This window comes from Balaenoptera physalus (assembly GCF_965194825.1).
Source record: "Balaenoptera physalus genome assembly, chromosome: 20".
In the NCBI taxonomy this organism is placed as follows: domain Eukaryota; kingdom Metazoa; phylum Chordata; class Mammalia; order Artiodactyla; family Balaenopteridae; genus Balaenoptera; species Balaenoptera physalus.
In genome coordinates, this window is record NC_138901.1 from 57,513,395 (window position 1) to 57,533,543 (window position 20,149).

At 53.7% G+C, this 20,149-nt stretch overlaps 1 protein-coding gene and 2 long non-coding RNA genes across 5 annotated transcripts in view; all 3 read left to right on the top strand.

The window, feature by feature from the left end:
- The window catches only part of LOC309650306, a 394,390-nt gene that overhangs the window by 140,774 nt on the left and 233,467 nt on the right, over positions 1 to 20,149 (top strand). The gene's annotated exons all lie outside the window — the stretch shown is intronic.
- The window catches only part of NTN1 (netrin 1), a 191,102-nt gene that overhangs the window by 89,161 nt on the left and 81,792 nt on the right, over positions 1 to 20,149 (top strand). The gene's annotated exons all lie outside the window — the stretch shown is intronic.
- On the top strand, positions 152 to 2,874 carry LOC309650307. The gene is made up of 2 exons (XR_014257521.1): positions 152 to 1,117; positions 1,427 to 2,874. It is a non-coding gene; the product is annotated as an uncharacterized lncRNA (long non-coding RNA).

The following is a 20,149-nucleotide window of genomic DNA, read 5'->3' on the forward strand; positions in this document are numbered from 1 at the left end:
TGTGCAAAGAGCTTGGCATGACAAGGGGCTTGGACAGTCACTTTGGCCCCCACTTGGGTTCATCTGGCTTGGGAGTGGGGGCTGTAGGGGGGTGAGAGGATGGAGGACAGCTCGGACCTGGGCTCGGATGACTGGCGGGAGATCTGGGGTCAGACGGGAAGGCGGGAGCCACAGGAGGCAAGCTCACACGGGGGGAAGGAGGGGACATCAGCGTGTCCCAGCCCCGAGAGCTTCACGCTGCAGAGGCCACAGATCTCAGCTAGATGAGGGGGCTTGTGCTTAGGCAGTGCGAAGCCAGGGTGGGTGTTTGGGTGAGGCTCGGAGGGACTCCTTTTCCCCTGGGGGAATGGGGCCGTGTAGCAGGCTGCGTGCATCCCATGTACACCCTGGAGGAGCTGGACGCGACAGCCACGGGTGCAGCAGGTGGAAGGAGGGCAGGCAGGGGGACGGGGTCAGAGTGGTGGGCAGGGGCTGGGTGATGGGAGGCCAGAGAAGGCATTTGGGTTTCATTCCAAGCGTGGAGGGAAGCTCGGGGTGTGTGTGGAGCTGAGAGGTGATCAGATCCTGTTTGCATTTTCGTAAGATCACCTGGCTGCTCTGGAGGAATCAGGGGAGAGGCCTTGGGGGTTTCCAGGTGAGAGATGATGGAGGCTTGGGGTGTAGAAAGGATGATAGGGAGAAGTGGACACATTTGGGACCCGTGTCCATTTGGCAGTCATGCCACCAAGACTTGGTGGGTTGCTTGTGGGAGCAAAAGGAAAGAGAAGGACCCGTGCGCGAGTCCTTCTCAAGCGTTCGTGTGACTCCGGAGCTTGGTGCCACTTGTCAGAGGATGTGGGTCCCGTGCAGAAGGGCGAGAGTATTGGTTTCTTTGTCCCCATTTTGTGGCCCTGGGAACATCGTGCAGGCTGGGGAGCAGGATGTTAGAGGGGGCAGCAGATGCAGAGAAGGAAGACCAGACCTTGTCACCCAGTTTCTCTGGCTGTGCCCAGCCTCCACTGGGCACACTTGACCTTAAAAACCACTGTGGGCTCCAGGGGTGGAGAGGCAAGTCCCAGGGACCCCAGGCTTTCTGCAGCCCGGCCCTGGGGAATGGTGGAAAGTCTCCTGAGAAAATGTGCCACCAATGATTTTTTTTTAATTAAAAACAATTTTTTTTTTATTTTTGGCTGTGTTGGGTCTTTGTTTCTGTGCGAGGGCTCTCTCCAGTTGCGGCAAGCAGGGGCCACTCTTCATCGCGGTGCGTGGGCCTCTCACTGTCGCGACCTCTCCCGTTGCGGAGCACAGGCTCCAGACGCGCAGGCTCAGTAGTTGTGGCTCACGGGCCCAGTTGCTCCACAGCATGTGGGATCTTCCCAGACCGGGGCTTGAACCCGTGTCCCCTGCATTGGCAGGCAGATTCTTAACCACTGTGCCACCAGGGAAGCCCCTACCAATGATTTTTTGATGAGTGAGACAAGAGTGGCTTGGGGCGGAGTTAATTTTCAGAAGCAGGAGGAGAGAGCCCAAGTTCATCTAAGGGTATCCCAGCCTACCCTGGCCTCTGTGGTCCAGCAGCAGGAGCTTGTGATCCAGTGCACCCCCTCCAGAACTGTTCCTGCGGTTCACCGATGAAGTGGGAGGATGTTTAAGGGTGGGCCGTGAACACGGCGCTCCTGGCCATCGGCCCTGGACCGAGGGAGCCAGCGGGAGGGGGGTGGAGGTGAAGGTGGCTCCCCAGCCTGGCATCTCAACTTGGCCATGAATTTTCCGCTTGTCCTCAGTGCACTGCAGAGGAAATACTCCTCATTCTGTCTCACATCCCACCACCTTAGACTCTTGCTTTGGGACTAATTTTCTCCATCTAAACCTAAGGCTGCACCTGGTTGTTTTCCTCGGATTCAGATCTTGGGAGGAGGTAGAACCCAGGGGCCTTGGCATGCCTGGTCCCTTTGGTTTACCACCAGGGAGTCCTCTTACCCATGCCGCAGAGCCTCTAGAATGTTCCATTTCCACCCTCTTCCCAAGGCTGTGTGGCTGACGCTGACATAAACCGAGTGCAGAGTCGTGACCAAAATCAGAATCTTCCTGGAATTAATAGAAAGAAATAGAGTAAAACAACCAAAATCCCATTTGACATTTTCAGAGATGCTCTGGACCAGAAGGAAAAGAATCTAAAACTTAACCAAGGGCCTGCAGCCCCGTCTCGGATGCTGCCCTGTGAGACCCCGGCCAGGGCTTGGTTTCTTCACTTTGAAAAATCAGGGTGCTGGCTCTGTGATCCCCCATCCCCTTCTGGCAGTAACGCTACCCGATGCCGTCCCCGCTCTCGTTACCTCGCGCCACATAAAGCGAGGGCCGAGGTGAACACCCTCAGTTACGTCTCTGCAGAACTCAGACCTGAGGAAATTGAAAAACACTCCAGCCAGCGTGGAACAGGGTTTACAGTGGGTCCACTGGAGAAACCATTCAGGGGATCACGACTTGTAAGGCTCCAGAGTGGCTGGGGAGCCTGGGCCTCATGAAAAGGCACTTTACCTAGAAGACCCCAGGAAGCCCGTCCTTGAGGAGGGAAGAGCAGAGTCAGAAATGGAGGTGGAGGGCTTCCCTGGTGGCGCAGCGGTTGAGAATCTGCCTGCTAATGCAGGGGACACGGGTTCGAGCCCTGGTCTGGGAAGATCCCACGTGCCGCAGAGCGACTAGGCCCGTGAGCCACAACTACTGAGCCTGCGCGTCTGGAGCCTGTGCTCCGCAACAAGAGAGGCCGCGATAGTGAGAGGCCCGCGCACCGCGATGAAGAGTGGCCCCCGCTTGCCGCAACTAGAGAAAGCCCTCGCACAGAAACGGAGACCCAACACAGCCAAAAATAAATAAAGAAAGAAAGAAAAAATAAAAGATACCAATTTAAAAATTAAAAAAAAAAAGAGATGGAGGTGGAGCCGCCCGCCGCCTGGGGGCGGGTGCAGTGGAAAGAATGCCCAATTGTGAGTTTCAGGTGTGCCCCCTGTCCCCGCGCTGCTCCTCTCTGGTTACTTTCATTCCCCTGACCGCCCTTCCTCTCTGGGAGGAAACGGTCCCTTCAAGCCCCAGCCTGGAGTGACCTTGTGAATTTCACCACGCCTAAGGTTCTCTCGGGTCTAGGGTTTGTGCGTAAGCACTCAGGAAAATGCAAATGAAATCGGGAACGCCCCCCAAACAGCATCATGCTCAGCGTCTGTCTCCCCCAATCTCCAGTGACTTCAGGTCTTTGGTGCCCCCATCTTCTACACCATCACCTTCCTACCGTGCGGCATGTTTGGACGCTCACGTGTGGCCTGTGACTATGGAGTCGCCCCTCCTGCCTGATCGATGGTGGCTCCAAAGATGCCAAAAGGTAGAAAAGTGTGCATCTCAGATTGTCGAAATACAGAAAATCTCGGTCCAACAAGAGTTGGAAGCTGTGACTTCACTGGGCCAGCAATGGTGTCTACCCCTCCTTCAGTGACCCCGCTGCTTGGGGGGGGGTTCTAGAATAAGATGCCTTATTTGTGAGCAGGCTTGTATTTGTGCTGGCGCTCAGGGTCCCGGGGAAGTTACGTCTTTGTGCCTGAAAGCCATTGGGGGCTGGCTCGGACACCCACGGTGGGGGCCTGGGGACTCCTGGGTCAGGCCGGTCGATGGCTGTCTCTGCTGCTCCCTATCTGGACATGAGTCAAGCCAGCAAGTTTGGATTTCTCACCTCTGGGAGGCAGGGACTGGGGTGGGACAGACCTGGGTTTCCTCCCCGCCCTGCCATTCCCACAGGTCAGCTCTCCGTCTGCTTGTCCCCTTGGCTATAAGACAGAGGTTACCCTGAGGACTAAGGGATGTGGCAGGGAGACCCGTGCCTTGCCCACAGGTAATAGCTCACAAGGACCATGTGCATCCTTCCCTTCCTTTCCTAGGTTCTGGGGGAGGTGGTGACAGATTGGGCAGGTGCCCGTCCTCCAGGAGTTTCTGATCCTGTTTGGAGACCTGTCTGTCCCCCACCCTCATAGCTGGGGTGGCCACCTGCCTCCTGGACAGGCCTCCCACTGCTGCCTCCCAAACTCAGCCACTCAGGGCTGAATCCGCAAGCTGCCCCAGACCTGCGCCCACTCTGGGTTTCCCCTTGGTCCCTGAAGACCTCCGGGCATCCCAGGTCCTCCCCCTTCTTCACACGCTGACGTCCAACGCCAGGGCTCCTTAACCACCCCTACAGCGGCTGTCCTTCCCCGTTCCCCATTGTCCCACCCTGATTCAGGCCCCCAGCCTGCACCGTCCCACCCAGGTTTGCAGGGCCTTGTGGCACAGTGGTTGTTCTCACCTGTCATGGGCGCGTTATCCCCATTATCTTAGTGTCTTGAACTCTTTATTTTCCCATTAATATTGAATCTAGGCTCACAACCACTGAGGAGTTTTCTCTGTTCTCCCTCTGCTGGGGGCTGAGTTGGGCACCCCTCCTCTGTCCCTGCCCTAATTCCTTGTGTGTTTTCCAATTGTGGCCTCCTTGCTATTCCTTCAAACTGCCAGGGACACTCCTGCCCCAGGGCCTTTGCACAGGCTGCTTCTTCTCCTGCAGTGCTCTTCCCCTGTGTAGCTACGTGGCTCACGCACCAGCTGTCTTAAGGTCTTCACTCACATGTCACCTACTGGGTGAGGCCTCCACGACCATCTCTGTGGTGCCCGCAGTGCCCCTCTCCGACACCCTATCCTCCTCTCCTGCTTTATTTTCCTTCATAACAGTTACCGTTTTCTCACACTCCCTATGATCTCTCGTGTGCCTTGTGGATTGTGTCTCCTGAATCCCTGGTGGCAGGGATTTTGTGTGTTCACGGCTGACCCTGTGCCTGGCACGGTGCCTGGCACGTGGGCTTTCAACAGATATTTGCTGAATGAACGAATGAGTGACGTGCATTTAGCCCATGTTTAAATGGCCCATTTTGGCTTCTCTACTAGATTCTGGCCTCGTGAAGGGCAGGGCCTTGTCCTGTTTGTTTTGGCCATCGTATTTCCGTGATGCCTTTTTGATGAATGAATGATTGTCGCAGCCTCTGTCGGAATTCTCTCTCTAAATAGAATTCTGAGCGTGCCACTTCAGTCTTTGAAAGGCTAACTTTTTGGGTGGTTTCTGTGTACTCACCCAGTCCGTTGTCACCTAGCCACGGCTGGGTACCTGCTTCCCTCGCCCCCAGCGCCCCACACTCACACTCGGGGGTCATTGTGCTCTCACTTTGCCCACTGATAAAGCCGTGTGCTTTCACGGACGTGATACATTCCCACCTCCAAGCCTTGGCTCCTGCTGTTCCATCTGCTGGGGATGCCCTTGCCCTTGGCCTCCTGGCAGACTCCTAGGCATCCCTCACTTGCTTTGAACCCTTCTTTCCGGTGCGTCCGTCCCACCACCAGGGGCCCACTCCCTAGATCATGCCTCCCTCCTTTGCTAGAATATGAACACTTCAAGCCAGCTACCACATCCCGTGCCCCTTTGTGCCCTTGGGCCTGGCACAGTATCTGGCATGAGGCTGACCTGCATGTTTAGTGAATCAGCAAAGAAATGAATGATGCGGCCACACTGATAACACAAAGCTCCATGTGACTGAGGGTCAGAATGAGTGTGGTCCCACCCGACTCCTGGAGTATTTTAATTGTTATTTTTTTTTTTGACGTATAGTTGATTTACAGTGTTGTGTTAATTACTGCTGTACAGTAGGGTGATTTAGTTATACATTCTTTTTTTAAATATTCTTTTCCATTATGGTTTATCGTAGGATAGTGAATATAGTTCTCTGTGCTGAACAGTTGGACCTTGTTGTTTATCCATTCTATACATAATAGTTTGCATCTGCTAATCCCAACCTCCCCCTCCATCCCTCCCCAAACCCCTCCCCCTTGGCAACCACTAGTCTGTTCTCTATGTCCGTTTTTCTGTTTCATAGATAAGTACATTTGTGTCATATGTTAGGTTCCACGTATAAGTGATATCATATGGTATTTGTCTTTCTTTGTCTGACTTACTTCACTTAGTATAATCTCTAGTTGCATCCATGTTGCTGCAAGTGGCATTATTTCATTCTTTTTTGTGGCTGAGTAGTATTCCATTGTATATATGCACCACATCTTCTTTATTCCTGGAGTATTTGAAATGCCATTGGTTAAGGGATCTGGCTGAATCCCTGCAACATTAGAAATGCTCACAGCCAGAGAGGAGTTTCCATTCTCCCATACTGCTGACTACACGCTTACCACCAAGAGGGGTGCCAGCCTCTCCCAAGCCCTGGGCAACTGTTTAGTCCCTTCCTGTCCCCCCAGGAGCCTCTGAGACTGCACCTCTCCAGTGGGGGAGTCGGAGTCCAAGGGATACAGCTAATTGCATCCTCTGGGGGCCTCTGCGAAGGCAGGTGCAGGCACTGAGCTGGCAGCTGTGGTGTCTTTCTGTGCCGACTCGGCCTTTGGGGAGGTGGTCTGGCTGCAGTGCTCACTCGCCGGGCCTGTTGAGTCGTGTGCCCACCTGAGGACCTGGTGCCGAAGGCCCCGGGCAGCCCAGCAGGGGCAGGGCCGTCCCCCCTCATCCCCAGGCCTTTGGCTGTGTCTGGGCCTGGGCCTTAGGTTTATTCCACAGGTTTCCTCTGGACTCCAGGTGACCGTGGGGGCCTGTGAGCTGGGCCCTGGCTTCCTAGTGAATGTTTTTAAAGCCCCACCAATCCCGGAAACAGAGATCTCCCTAAAATACGTTTACCAGGACCTCCTTGTTCCCGAAAAGAGCTTTCCTGTCTCCCTCGGATGACTGATTTCTTGCCAGTCCCTCCCTGGCGATCGATCCCTGTGTGCACCCCCTGCTCCCTGTGCTTTGCACCGCTAAGGGGTGGCGTCCGCCTCTCCCTCGGACCGATCTCTCTGGATCACATTTGAGAAACAAAGGTTGGATGATCGGGGGGGGTCTCACTCCTTGTATTTTAAAATCACCTGGGGAGCTTTTAAAAACTACCCATGCCAGGGCCACACTTGGACTAATTAATCAGAGTCTCTGGGGGTGGGGAAACCACACTTAAAAAAAAAAAAGCTTTCCAGGTGATGGTAATGGGCAGCAGAACTGGAGAACCGCCGGAATAGCTGATCGCTTTCCTCCAAAACCCAGTTGTTCCTTCCGCGCAGCCCTGTGTGCTTTCAGGGGGTCCCCGTCGGTGCACAGATGCTCGCGCCCATCGCCCTGCCTGGACTGTTCCGGGTGTGAGGGGAGCATGCACGCCAGTCCCTACGTCACAGCGCCCAGGGGTTAAGCCCGAGGCCTGGGGTCTTTTTTTTTTTTTTAAACAGATGTAACTTTATTTATTTATTTATTTATTTTTTTATTTTTGGCTGTGTTGGGTCTTCGTTTCTGTGCGAGGGCTTTCTCCAGTTGCGGCAAGTGGGGGCCACTCTTCATCACGGTGCGCGGGCCTCTCACTATCGCGGCCTCTCTTGTTGCGGAGCACAGGCTCCAGGCACGCAGGCTCAGTAGTTGTGGCTCACGGGCCCATTTGCTCCGCGGCATGTGGGATCTTTCCAGACCAGGGCTCGAACCCGTGTCCCCTGCATTGGCAGGCAGATTCTCAACCACTGAGCCACCAGGGAAGCCCTGGGGTCTTTTTCATGGTGTCTGCTTGCTGGGTCTTTGCAGACCTGAAATGAACGTTGCCAGGACCGCTCAGTGCTGGGTCCTGAGAGAGGTGAGAGAACTTGTTCCAGGACTTGACAGCCGAGTTTGGGGGGGCTCCAGGCTCAGGGGGTGCTGTCTCTTGAATGGGCACTGCACCCACATGCCCCCTCCCAACACCTCTAACCCTCAGAGCCTGAACCAAACCCTCCGAGTTCTCCACCTGGACACTGGTGACCCCATCCACTACGGGGGATCCAGGAGAGCATGGTGTCCCCCACTCCTGACTCTCCCTGGTCCCTCGTCTCTCTCCGTTCCCACTCCTTGAGCTCAGGTCTTCATCATGGTTCACCTTTGCCAGGTCTTTTCGTCTCCACCCTCATCACCCACCTGATCTGGCCTTTATTCATCACCAGAGCACCACTTGCAGCAGAAAGTGTGTGACAGCTGCTGCCACCTGGGCCTGAATGTGCCCGGGCCCCAGTACACCTTTGCCTGCCTCTGTGCCTGTCTCCAGCTGCTGCCCCCATGCAGCCTTCCTGCTGACAGACAGCACGGACGTCCTTCTCACGCGTGGCTGCTTTTTGCTTCTGAGCCTTTGCACATTCACCCCACCCGCCCCCCACCCTCCCCCCGCCGACTTCTTGGAAGACTTAGCTTGTCCCCTGCTCCCAGCAGTAGCTAGTTCCTTAGCAACTCACGGGGGCCAACTATTGATACACGGTCCTTCCCGAAGACCATCAGACTCCCTCCTGACCCCGAAGCAGAGGATTCCTTGGAGCCATCATCTTCCTCCTGGGTGGTACAGACCCCCGGCACTGCTGGGTTAGATGGAGTTACTGGAGCCCATTCTGTCTGTGGAGACTAGACTGATTTGTTCTGGCACCATTGTCCCATCCACAGTTGAGGTTCCGCAGGCCCCTGGGGTATTCGCTTGGAGCCCTTGCCTGTAGATCACGCCCCTGGCAATCTGATTTGGCTTCCAGAGTTTACATGGATATGTGCATGCAACCCTTCTCTTCACTCCCTCCTGCAAGCTCTGAGCCTGTTTCTTCACATCTTCCTGCTGCTCTGACCCATGCTGCTTTCTGGAATCTCCCTAGAGCCAGATCTCCCTGAGGAGAAGCTATCATAGACCGTGGAAGGGACAGCTTTCCCTGAAAAGAGGGGCAGGAAGTTTTCCAGCACCAGGCCACCCGCTGAGGTCAGTGGAATAATCACTCACCTCCGTGCTGCAGTCTTTACAAAACCAAACCAACCGAACCGAAATGTATTTTTTTCTGAAATAGCTAAGAGGATAATAACATGTTAGGAAAAGAGGAAGCTGTGATAAATGCCGACGTGCCCACCCTCCAACTTTATCAAATTGCAACATGGTGCTTTTTTTCTTTTTTTTTTTTTTTGCTTTATCCCTTTGTTTAAAAAAACCATTTGGTCTTGATAAAGCCCCCACCTTCACCCCCGACTCCAGCCTTGGAAGCTGGGGGCGAGCACTGTGGCGTGAGGGTAAGGACCCAGAACCAGCGGGCAGGCGCTCCCCTCTAGTCCTGCCACACGCTCCTCAGAGAATGCAGGGTTCTTCTGCAGTGGCGGCCCAGCTCCCTCTGACCCTTCCCTCCCAGCTCATCCCTGCCCTGCTCCTCACTCGTGGGCAGAAAGTGGGCAGAGTGAGTGCAAAGGGAGACCCCATCTCTTTAGTGTCCAAAAAGGAATGTACATGGATGGTAAGAAAAAAATACAGTGACTCCTGGCTCCATCTAATTCTCTGCTTCAGGGGTCAGGAGAGAGGCCAGTGGTCCAGACTCCCCATGTTGTTTTATATTTTTCCTGTACCATTTCCTCTGCCTGGAGAGCTTTCCTCCCCTCCCCCGTACACCCAGCTCCTATCCATTCCTTCAGACCTAGCTCAGATGACACCTCCTCCAGGAAGATTCTCTGCTGGCCCGTCGGAAATCATCTCTGCGTTTTCTAAGCCCTCTTTGTGCATAATCGGTGCCAGGAATCTGAGTTTCATCTACGCTTTGTCCCCTTCCCACCAGGCTGTAGGCTTCTGGAGGCTAGTGACAGTGTCTCCTGTTCCTTTTTTTATCCGCCCGCCCCACCAGCCCCCATTGCCCAGATCAGTTATGACGTGAAGCTGGAGTGCAGGGAATGTTTGCTGAGTGAATATTTGTTTCCTGCGGGGTCCCCAGCACCGAGAGCAGATCCTGCACGTGGTGGGCAGTGCATGAAGATTTGTTGAGTGAATGAATGAATGAACGAACACTCAGAGTGCCCTATCCCTGGGGCGGGCTCGTCTCCACTAGCAAGATTTGGCGAGCATTTCTGGTATTCCGAGCTGGACCTGGATCTTTCCCCGAGTCTGATTCTGGAAGGAGTCGGGCGTTGTGGGATGCCTGGGCCAGGGGCCACGTCCCTGTAGTTCACTCACAGCGGCCCCCCTTGAAGTCCAGCTCCCCGTCCCCTCCCAGCCCACCCTCCCCCACTCCCCACAGTGAGACCAGTGGCCCCCTGAAGCCACAGGGCTTGCTGGTTTGCAGGAATTCCGGTGTGTTTTTTCCCAGTGAGTGACTTTAAATCATCTTTAAAATGATTGCTCAACTCGCAAACCCCTGCAGGCGCGTGTCTGGGGTGGTTTGGATCCCGCTAGGCATTTCATTCCTTTCCCCGAATTGCTCGTTATTTCATTTGCATAAATTTTAGTGGTGAGATATTGCCCAGGCCTGGGAAGCTCAAACAGACCTCATAATGGGGCAGCAGAGACGAGCGGCAAGGTCTCCGTCTGGCCAAGACACGTGTCTGCCGATTTTCTCAGGCCAGGTGCTCAGCACCAGCTCCTGCAAGAGTGGCCGAGGAAGGAGGCTCAGCCCCGCCTGTCCCGCTCTCTCTGCACACGGTCACCCAAGGCCCTGCCCGGGAGGGAGGCAGAGGCCAGATGGACCCTCGCTCCCACCTGGGCCCTGGCATCCCCGCCCCATCAGTCAATCCATCCGCACCGACTTATTGAGACTGTCATACTGACGGCCAGGCGCTGGGTACTGCCGCCGGGAGACGGCGGAGCGAAAGACGCAAGGAGATAAGACCCTTGAGCGGGGGGCAGTGCGGACAGGACGAGGCAGCTGTGTTAGGTACCAGGCCCGGGGCCGGGCTGTCGGAGCTTTGGGGGCAGTGTGGGGGGTTGGGGGGAGGGAACTCGGGACCTGGGGGGTGAAGCTGGGGACTTGAAGAGGGTCTTGAAGGTTGAAGAGCCAGGAACCCTGTAGGGCTGAGTTTCCCACCAGGTGTGCCCCAGGCGGCGGGTGGCGGGGAGCCCCGGCTGGCCTCCCAAGGATGGGCAGACGCGTCCGGGGCTCCGGCCCCCTCCGGTACCTGACCGTCATGTTTCTTCATGTGGCATGTGGTGGAGGAGGTTGGGCTGCTCTGGGTCAAGTCTGTGGCCATCACAGAGGAGGAGGTTCAGTCAGGGGGCGGGGTCTTCAGAGGGAGTGAGTAGGGTGGGCGGCGCTGGCACCCAGCTTGCGGTGGAGGGGAGTCGTGGGGTGACACCGGCACAGGGATCGGGGAGGTGGCGAGGAGCCCAGACTTGTCCTTTAGGTTCTGTGGAACCGGGCAGGTTTCTGATCAGACCAGAGGCCTGGTAAAAGAGCCACTATAGACCCGTCGGTCAGGCAGTGGGTACAGGAGGAAGCGGGGTGGCAGGAGCCCAGGCCTGACGCCACGGGGGTGAGAAGTGAGCAGAATGAGGGCAGAGGGAGACCCCCCCCGCCATGGGCAGCCCCGACCTCTCAGATCTGCCACCTGTGCCCACGTTTATCACCCTCCCCAGGGTTCAGTTTCCACTGAACCCTGGCTTTGGGGTCAAAGGTGAAGCCGTTGCAAGGTTGGACTTGGCCTTCACCTGGCAAGGTCCAGGTGCAAGGCTTTCTGGGACCGAGCAGATTCCAGTTCCAAGAGAAACGGTCCATGTTACACCTCAGGGCATCAGTTTCCCAGTGATTCCCTCGCTCTGTCCAGAAACTCACTCAATCCCATGTCTCTCTGTGTTTGCCAAGAGTCTCCAATGAGCCCAGCATGCTTCTATGTCCAGCAAGAGAATAGGAAAGAAGGAAAACACGGCCCTCGTCCTCACAGACTAAGCATAACCACATTCAACGGAATTTAAATGAAACATTTTTGGACTGTGACACACAGTAAAAATACATTTACCATATGAATCATGACCCAATACCTCTATCCATCCATCCACCCGTCCATCCAAAATAAAACTTTAATGAACGCCGGCTATGAGCGGTCCACCCTGATATTTTCTCTTCGCTTTTGTTTTTTTAACCCTGTCCCACAACCCACTAAGCCCATCTCGTGACGCGCTAACGGGTTGTAATATCAGCGTGTTAGGCGTCTAGGGGAGCTGCGCGCTTCTTAAAAGATCCGTCTGGCGGGGCGGGCTGTGTGTGCGCTGGGTCACCAGGAAAGGGAAGGTCCTTGCTGGCCACATGGTGGTATCCTGTCCATCAGCGTATCTGCACTGCATATGGTGGAACGGACACCTTGCCTCTGAAGGCGACGGAAACAAGTACAGGACGGAATATTTTTTAAAGGAACAAACGAAAACACAAACTTAAAAAAAAAAATGCACCACTGAGCTGGCAAGAGACTAAAGGCATCTGCTGAGGCCCACAGAGTGAAAGTGGAATCATGGAGGTGAGTACGGAGCTGTCTCTGGATGGAAGGTGTAGGTCGAACCCTCGTGACCTGGAGCCTCGGCTTCGTGGGACTCGGGACCAGAGATGCAGGCAGGGAGTCTAACAGGAGAGGCACATAAAGCTCAGACCCTGCAGGGCTACAGTCTGGGTGTAAAGACCCACGAGACACAGGCCTGCTGTGCAGAGGGGAGAGCCCAGGAGACCAGACTGTTTTGACCTTTTCATTGGATGGAGGGGAAAGATGGTCTCTCCTGAGAATTCATAACCCCACACCAGCTCTCAGGTGGGTTTAAAGCCCAAATTCATGAACCCCGGGCAGGTCAAGGAGGATGGTGACTTGGACTGAGGAATGAAGCAGAGGGATCCGGGGGAGATTCGGGAATTCAAAAGTAAACAGGACTTGGTGATGGATTAGACCGTGCGTTGAGGAAGCGGGAGGTGACAAAGGTGCCTTCTACGTGTCTTGCTTGCCTTGGTGGGTGGATGACAGCATTGTGTCTTGGAAGACAACTGGATTTGGGAGGGAATATGAAGACCTTAATCTTGGACCACGCTAAGTTTGAATTGCCTTTAAGAGGTCCGAGATGCGGGGTATAGAGTTGGATATACGTATCCGACGCTCAAAGATTTCTGGACCAGAACTATAAATCTGGGAGCCGTCTCTCCAAGAAGATGATCATTGGGTTGGGCGAAATTATCAAGGGAGATAGAAGAGTCAAGTGAGAGGAGAGAAGGCCCACTTCTCCTGGAAGAGCTCCAGCTTTGACTCAGGGCAAGCCTGGAAGGGAGACAGGTCGTAGAGGAGAAAAGCCAGGCGTGGATGCTGCCGTGAACATCCAAGAAAGAGAGGGTTGCCGGGGAGACGTGGCGAGGGCTGTCAAAACTGCTGAGAGATTCCAACTTCCCTGGCATCCACTGTTATGACTCTGCGCTTCCACTGTGGGGGGCATGGGTTCGATCCCTGGTCGGGGAACTAGGATCCCACGTGCCGCGAGGTGCGGCCAAAACAAAAACAAAAAACAAACAAAAAAACTGCTGAGAGGTCGAATAGGAGAGATGGAAACATCGATTGCATTTGCAGTATCGCAGTTGTGGGTGGCCTTAGCATGGGTGTTCCCGTGGGACAAGGGGACAAAGAAGGCAGATGGAGAGTGAGAGGGAGGTGAAGCGCTGGCGAGCTGAGCTGCGAAGGCCAGAGGGAGGGCGGCTGCGGGGAGATGTGGGCTGGAGGGAGGGCTTTCGAGGGGGAGGGATGTGAGCATCGTTGCCAGGAGGATGGGAGGACGGGGCGGACAGAAGGGAGAGGCTGAGTATCTGAGAGAGAAGGGACTCGAGATGGTGTATGTTTCCTGCAGAGGCACCAAGGGTTAGGGTCCAAAACGCAGCGACTGGCTTGACACAGCGGGAGGAGGGAGGATGTCGGCCCTGATGGAGGGGGCTTCCAGGTTGGGGGCAGTGGGCTGTGAGAGTCCTTGCTTCCATCTCCTCTGAGAAGCAGGAGGTGAGGCCACCGACTGCACGTGTGGAGCTGAGGAAGGAGATAGTGGGGGCTGGAGGTTTAAAGACTGTGGGGAGTGTTTGGAAAAGGGAGTCATTCCAAGGGGTGGGAGAGAGAGTGACCTATCTCTAGGGCCCATTCATTCATCCATCCATCCATTCGTTCATTCGTTATTGACTTGACAAATATGGCTGTGTGCCGACTGTACCAGGCACTGTGTTCTAGGCCCTGGGGATACCTCGGTGAACAAAAAAGGAAAAAATAAAAATCCCTGCCCTCATGGAGCTTACCTTTTAGATGTGGGAAACATAGTAAATGAATGAATATGTAAGGCATGTATGTGCTGTAAGATGATATAATAAGCAGAATCAATATGTAAAGTATGAGACTGCTGGTGGGAATATAAGTTGGTGCAGCCACTATGGAGAACAGTATGGAGGTTCCCTAAAAAACTAAAACTAGAGCTACCATATGATCCTGCAGTTCCACTCCTGGGCATGTATCTGGAGAAAACTCTTAATTCGGAAAGATACATGTGCCCCAGTGTTCATAGCACTATTTACAATAGCCAAGACATGGAAGCGACCAAAGTGCCCATCGACAGATGAATGGATAAGGAAGATGTGGTGCATCTATACCACAGCCCCCCTCTGTTGCCCTCACACCTCATGATGCTTTGGGTTCCTACCTTGCCTGTTGTTGTGTCTCCCGCCTCCCTGCCAAACTCCAGCTCCCTCTTCTTCTTGCTGTGATAGAATTCCGTGTAAACACAGAGAGAGGAGAATCTGGAGATGGGACCTTCTGGAACTGAAGAGAATCCTTCTTAGTGGAGAAAAGTGGTGACCACTGTTTTGGCTGCTCAGAGATTTTGTTTTCCTTTTGTATTGTTCTTGACTCTGTTCTAGATGGTTTAGGTTCTGGAGAGGAAAGATGGTCACAATGAGAATCCCTTAAAACTCTGGGCACAAACCATGTCAGGCCACTGCTAGAACAGTCGTACCTTAAACCGCAAGGGCCCTTGGAGAGGAGCGCGGCCTTGCTTCTCAAGGGACAGGGTCTCCCCTGAGGTGACCCCATTTGTGAGCATATTGCTCTCTGCTTTTGTTTCTGTCTCCCCGTGAGGAACCCACCCAGGGCTCTGACAATCTCTTAACCTGTGTCCCTGCATCCAGATCTTTTATGGATGCCTGGAACAGTTTATCAGAACGATAATGGTAACTGCAGTTCCTGGGCCCTCTGTGTCAGCTGCTGTTGACAGGTGGGCACCATTATTGTCCTCATCCAGGTAAGGAAACTGAGACAGAGCACTTAACAAACATGCCCACTGTCAAGTACACGTGCTAGCGTGTGACAGACGGGATTTGACCTCCTGCACCTCACCCTCCTCACCGTGTTTTTTGAGCCTTATCTCATCTGATAAGGGGATGCTCATAATTACTGTTCATTACAGACGGGCAAAGCTGGCCGGGAAGGATGCAGGCGTCTGGCCCAGGTGGTCCATGTGGAAGATTCGAGCAGACCCCGAGCCCCTTCTTAGCACCCCAAGCTCCTGCCTCCGTGCTGATGAGACAAATGGATGAAACCCAGTCTCGACCCCGGCCTCATGAATCCCGGTGTGGCAGCTTGTTTGCATTCGTTAGTTAATTCGTTTTCCAGACAGAACCACAGACCAGTGTCCCTGCCTCCTTGCCAGTGTGTCCACCCCGGGGGTCTGACAGCCGCCCCAGGCCGCCTCCAGCCCCCGGCTCAGCTGAGGCAGGAGAAGGGCTGGTGGCCAGGGTGAGGGGCCTGCGGGAGGACAGCGGCCTCCCCCGGGGGCCGAGGGGGCGCCCAGCTCCCCGGCTGGAGCAGGCGCATGAAATCCGAACTCTGGAGGGAAATTTACTGCACAATAAAGGAAGAATGCCCCGCTTTGGGGACAATTAAAGCCACATTACTGTGGAATTACAGAGGACGCCTGGGGAATTAGCCAAATCCAAAGCAGCCAGAAGCACCAGGGCCAAGAAATGTGGGGCGTTTACATGCAGGTCCTCCTCCCACTTGTACAAGAAACCTGTCTGGTTCCCAAACCCCCTAATTTTAAGGCAAGAAAAAACATCAAAAGACTTTACCTGAGGGGAACTATCGTCATTAAATAACCCCTGCCCAGCCCAGCCCAGCTTGTGCCTTAAATAGTTCTCTTCTGGTTACAAAGCCAATCAAGTCACTGGTGGAGGTCCAGGGGGCAGAGCTAAACCCCACCGTTTGCAGCTGGGAAAGCAGGACGATGCCAGGATTCTGAGCTGGAGCCAATCAGAGTTCCCTTCCAGTTCCTCTCTGGGAGCCATGGGGGCTCAGCCTGGGGCCTCGACGTCCTCACCTGTAAAATGGGCGTGAGAGGGCCTGACTCACGTGCTCTTTGTGAGATGTCAGGTGGATAAAGTGTGTAAGATCAGGGACCTACCTAGTCCTTCACTTTTTTATTTTGTGACTTCCTTTTGTACATTGTGGGGCGTTTTGAAGAGCAAGTAGGTTTGTGCTAGTTTTCCATCCGCGCCTCCCGTGGAGAGGAAGTGGGGTAAAGAGATGGTTTCTTTCTTTTTAAAAAAGTTTTATTGAAGTATAGTTGATTTACAATGTTGTGTGAATTTCTGCTCTACAGCAAAGTGATTCAGTTATACATATATATGCATTCCTTTTTATATTCTTTTCCACTATAGTTCATCACGGGATATTGAACATAGTTCCCTGTGCTACACAGTAGGACCTTGTTGTTTATCCATCCTATATATAATATTTGGCATCTACTAATCCCAAACTCCCAATCCATCTCTCCCCTACCTCCCCTCCCCCTTGGCAACCATAAGTCTGTTCTCTATGTCTGTGAGTCTGTTTCTGTTTTGTGAATAAGTTCGTTTGTGTCATATTTTAGATTCCACATACAAGTGATATTATATGGTATTTGTCTTTCTCTTTCTGACTTACTTTGTTTACTATGATAATCTCTAGGTCCGTCCATGTTGCTGCAAATGGAATGATCATTCTTTTTTATGGCTGAGTAGTATTCCATTGTATATAGGTACCACATCTTCTTTATCCATTCATCTATTGATGGGCACTTAGGTTGCTTCCATGTCTTGGCTGCTGTGAATAGTGCTGCTATGAACATAAGGGGGCTGTATCTTTTCCAATTATAGTTTTGTCTGGGTATATGCCCAGGAGTGGGATTGCTGGATCATATGGCAACTCAATTTTTAGTTTTTTGAGGAACCTCCATACTGTTTTCCATCGTGACTGCACCAATTTACATTCCCACCAACAGTGTTGCAGGGTCCCCTTTTCAGGGAGCTGGTTTCTGAAGTCACTAGTCGGGCAGCTTGGGCTGTGTAGGGCTGGGGCCCCTTCTGGAGGCCTCCACACCCCTGCATGCGCATCCCTCACCTCCATGGCATGCCTTGAGGGCAGTGTCACTGCTCCACGGATGAGGAAGTAAGGGGGACACAGCTTAGTAAGGTGCCAGGAGGGACTTCGTGATCCCTGCCTCGGGGGAGGTTGGGAAGAGTCATGACAGCGTGGGTGTCTGGTGCTACTTTGGTGCATAGACACAGCTCCAGGCTACTCCCCTGCCACTGTCGTAGTGGCTAAAGTGCTTCTCGATGGCCAGGTGGAAGCCGTTCCATCTTTGAGTACTGCCCTCAACTCCTGCCTCCTGCCCTCCGCTCCCCTCTGCCTGCGTGCCTCATCCTTCAGGCCGCGGCCTGGCATTTGTTCTCTGGAGCTCCCAGGGGTCCCTCACCTCTTCTGGACACATCAGTGCTCTAGCACCCTCGTTCCTGCCCACTTGGGGGTGAGGCCTGAAGGAGGGGACAGCCTTTTGTGTTAACACTGTGGGACTCAGTCCTGAAGCCAAGCAGCAGAAAAGAGTTCAGCCACCTCCTGCCTCCTGTACCCTGCTGGTTAGCGGGGCTGGAGTTCCCACGGGGTTTTCGACACATCCGGGGGACCCTCAGCAGCCGTGCCCTCTGGGTGCTGAGACAGAGCAGTGCAGCAGAACCTCTCTGCTTGTTAGTGAGCTAGGCATTCGGCCACACTCTTGGCGCTGAAAACAATTTGGAGGAGGAGAGCAACGGGGCTCACTTATCACAGGACCCTCCCTTTCCCTGTAAGGGCCAGTCTCTTGTGTTATTCTTGCTTGGGAGCCTCAGCACGACAGAGCCAGCAAGCCACTGGGATGGATTATTCCTAAATCCAGGGGAGATGTTTAAAATGCTCAACTACCAGGACTTCCTGGCACCAGCCGTCACAGAGATGCCAGCTGCATACAGCTGCATCGGTGCATTTCTGCAGAAGGTCGGTCTGCCCTAAAGCCTTTGAAACCCCGAAAGAGTGGCTGGTTTTTAGCTAAGCTGTTGCTGTCCTGCTGTCGCTGTGCTGATCCGAGAGCCCTTTCAGAAGGTGCTCAGCTGCGGAGCCGTCGTCTGTCCACGAGGAAGAGGCGGCTGTCATCCCCAGGCTGCTTTCCCTATAGCTATAGCTGATAACATGGGACCTCATTCCAGAAGGACCATTTGGATTTGTTTTCTGCAAATAAATCCCCCACGTTTGCTGGAAGCTCTGCTGCTGTCTCCTTCTGACTCAGGATCATTTACAGACTGGAGGATTTCTCAGGACACCCCTTCCACTAACTCACACATAAGAATGTTAACAAGTCCAGTTGGAGCCTCAAACCTGGAAGGATCTCGCAAGCCCAGAGGTGGAACTGTGTCTCCCCGTTTAGGGTTGCTGAGTTGGAAGGGACTTCACCTGGTTCGCCCTCCTCCTCAGAGCCAGAGTCTCCTGTACTGTGTCCCTCTACTTGAATGCCTCTACTTGCCTTGAAACGGCAAGATCGCTCCCTCCTGGGGGCGGCCCATTCTAGGTCAGCTGGAATCAGCTGTTCCCTGTCACTCCCTCTGTCCTGTGGCAGGCCACCTACCTTCTTCAGTGACCTGGTGTTTATTTAAAGTCTTCAATTGTGATCTCATCAACTCTTGACTGGTGTCTAAACAAATTATACCCACTGGTTTGATTAAGATAACTGGATTCAGAATTGGGGTCCAGAGTTTAATCGGTTCTACCACAAAGCATGTCCTGATGAAAATGGACTTGTTTGGGTAAAGAGTTTGGGCCATTCTGATCATAACTGCCTTCCTCCTCCTGTTTTTCCCTGGACGGTGGCGAGATTCCACGTGGGATCTTTGCATGTGATATTGGGGCATGCTGGGGACCACCGGGCCCCTGGAGAGCCTGGTGGGGACCGAGCGGTGGCCTGTCTGCTCAGCATTGGTGGTGGTGTCCACCAAGAACACTTTCTGGGTCATCATGAGACAGGTGGGGACCTGGGACCTGGGACCCTTTGCTGCAGTGCTTGCATCTGGACTCCTCAAGCAACAAAATGCAAAGAAACTATAAGGAACTAAAAATAACTGCACGCGTGCACAGTTGGGGCAAATTATGGACAGTAAGATACAAAAAGACCAAAAGAACCCAACTGCCACTTCTGAAGAGTGGGGAGCAAAAGCAGGGCACTGCACAAGCCCCCTCCACACAACACCCCCAAAGGGATGGGCAGACTACCTAAGCCACCCCTCTGGCCCGACCCCTGGGCCCACCCCCACCCTTACCCCACATGAGGAACCGGCCTGCCCTCCCCCTCGGGGAGCGAGCAAGGGCACTTGTTACTTGTTTTCGATCCCTTGTGCTGCAGCATGAGTCCCAATAAAGCCTTGCCTGAATTTCTTTCTTTTTTTTTTTAACGTCTTTATTGGAGTATAATTGCTCTACAATGGTGTGTTAGTTTCTGCTTTATAACAAAGTGAATCAGCTATACGTATACATATACCCCCATATCTCCTCCCTCTTGCGTCTCCCTCCCACCCTCCCTATTCCACCCCTCTAGGTGGTCACAAAGCACCGAGCTGATCTCCCTGTGCTATGCCTTGCCTGAATTTCTTGTCTGGCTTCTTATCAAATTCTATTGATTAAGGAGGCCAAGAACCCTGGTCAGGGTTCAGATGGGCAGGATCTTTCCCTTCTCTCACATCTCCACGTGGTCTCAGGCAGGGGATTTCTGTTCTCATGGAGCTGATGAAGAAAGAGAAGTGGTTAGGGCAGAACAGGCTGGCACAGACCACACAGGAACTGGAGAATCAGACAACCCTTGGAGTTCAGAAAAGCCCGAACAGCCCCCCTCCCTCCTGGTCCTGATGAATTGAGGGACCCTCTTAACCTCTTCCGGGATTTTCAGGTGCCAAGAAGATCAGAGCTACCTTTGATAAAAAGCTGTTGTGCCGAATCACACATCTTGGGCAAAGCACA